This window comes from Triticum aestivum, chromosome 7B, assembly GCF_018294505.1.
Source record: "Triticum aestivum cultivar Chinese Spring chromosome 7B, IWGSC CS RefSeq v2.1, whole genome shotgun sequence".
NCBI lineage: Eukaryota > Viridiplantae > Streptophyta > Magnoliopsida > Poales > Poaceae > Triticum > Triticum aestivum.
Window position 1 is genome coordinate 119788512 of NC_057813.1, and position 2586 is coordinate 119791097.

The following is a 2586-nucleotide window of genomic DNA, read 5'->3' on the forward strand; positions in this document are numbered from 1 at the left end:
CCACATAGCATCTGCAAGAAAGTACAGAGGCTTACGTGAAAAACTGTATGCACTTCGTGTACAAAACAGACAATCTCCTTCGAAGTATCAGGGTTTCATATGGGAACTCGTGTGCTACAAAGGGATTTCATTTTTTTGAACTTGTTTGAACTCCATAGTTTTTCAGTTTTCAAAACGCACCATTCAAAGCCACATCATTAATTTACAACACTTTCCGACATCATTTGTTATTTTTCATGCATTTACTCATTATTTTGAGCTATAAGACCATGAAATTGAAAATCATTTGAAATGAACTCTGAAAATGTTCCAAGTTGGCATGGTATCATCATTTCACACACATAGCATGTGCAAGAAAGTACAGAGGCTTACGACAAAAACTGGATGCACTTCGTGTACAAAATAGAAAATCTCCTTCGAAGTATCAGGGTTTCATATGGAAACTCGTGTGGTACAAAGGGATTTCATATTTTTGAACTTATTTGAACTCCATAGTTTTCTTGTGTTCAAAATGCACCACTCAAAGACACATCATCACTTTAAAACCCTTTCCGACTTCATTTGTTATTTTTCATGCATTTACTGATTATTTTGAGCTATAAGACCATGAAATTGAAAATCATTTGAAATGAACTCTGAAAAGGTTCCAAGTTGGCATGGTATCATCATTTCACCCACATAGCATGTGCAAGAAAGTACAGAGGCTTACGGCAAAAACTTGATGAACTTCATGTACAAAACAGACAATTTCCTTCGAAGTATCAGGGTTTCATACGGAAACTCGTGTGCTACAAAGGGATTTCATTTTTTTGAACTTGTTTGAACTCCATAGTTTTTATGTTTTCAAAACGCACCATTCGAAGCCACATCATTAATTTACAACACTTTCCGACATCATTTGTTATTTTTCATGCATTTACTCATTATTTTGAGCTATAAGACCATGAAATTGAAAATCATTTGAAATGAACTCTGAAAATGTTCCAAGTTGGCATGGTATCATCATTTCACACACATAGCATGTGCAAGAAAGTACAGACGCTTACGACAAAAACTGGATGCACTTCGTATACAAAATAGACAATCTCCTTCGAAGTATCAGGGTTTCATATGGGAACTCGTGTGCTACAAAGGGATTTCATTTTTTTGAACTTATTTGAACTCCATAGTTTCTCTGTGTTCAAAATGCACCATTCAAAGCCACATCATCAATTTAGAACCCTTTCCGACATCATTTGTTATTTTTCATGCATTTACTGATTATTTTGAGCTATAAGACCATGAAATTGAAAATCATTTGAAATGAACTCTGAAAAGGTTCCAAGTTGGCATGGTATCATCATTTCATCCACATAGCATCTGCAAGAAAGTACAGAGGCTTACGTCAAAAACTGTATGCACTTCGTGTACAAAACAGACAATCTCCTTCGAAGTATAAGGGTTTCATATGGGAACCCGTGTGCTACAAAGGGATTTCATTTTTTTGAACTTCTTTGAACTCCATAGTTTTGTTGTTTTCAAAACGCACCATTCAACGCCACATCATTAATTTACAACACTTTCCGACATCATTTGTTATTTTTCATGCATTTACTCATTATTTTGAGCTATAAGACCATGAAATTGAAAATCATTTGAAATGAACTCTGAAAATGTTCCAAGTTGGCATGGTATCATCATTTCACACACATAGCATGTGCAAGAAAGTACAGAGGCTTACGACAAAAACTGGATGCACTTCGTGTACAAAATAGACAATCTAATTCGAAGTATCAGGGTTTCATACGGAAACCCGTCTGTTACAAAGGGATTTCATTTTTTTGAACTTATTTGAACTCCATAGTTTTCCTGTGTTCAAAATGCACCACTCAAAGACACATCATCACTTTAAAACCCTTTCCGACTTCATTTGTTATTTTTCATGCATTTACTGATTATTTTGAGCTATAAGACCATGAAATTGAAAATCATTTGAAATGAACTCTGAAAAGGTTCCAAGTTGGCATGGTATCATCATTTCACCCACATAGCATGTGCAAGAAAGTACAGAGGCTTACGGCAAAAACTTGATGAACTTCATGTACAAAACAGACAATTTCCTTCGAAGTATCAGGGTTTCATACGGAAACTCGTGTGCTACAAAGGGATTTCATTTTTTTGAACTTGTTTGAACTCCATAGTTTTTATGTTTTCAAAACGCACCATTCGAAGCCACATCATTAATTTACAACACTTTCCGACATCATTTGTTATTTTTCATGCATTTACTCATTATTTTGAGCTATAAGACCATGAAATTGAAAATCATTTGAAATGAACTCTGATAATGTTCCAAGTTGGCATGGTATCATCATTTCACACACGTAGCATGTGCAAGAAAGTACAGGCGCTTACGACAAAAACTGGATGCACTTCGTATACAAAACAGACAATCTCCTTCGAAGTATCAGGGTTTCATACGGAAACTTGTCTGTTACAAAGGGATTTCATTTTTTTGAAATTATTTGATCTCCATAGTTTTTCTGTGTTCAAAATGCACCACTCAAAGCCACATCATCAATTTACAACCCTTTCCGACTTCATTTG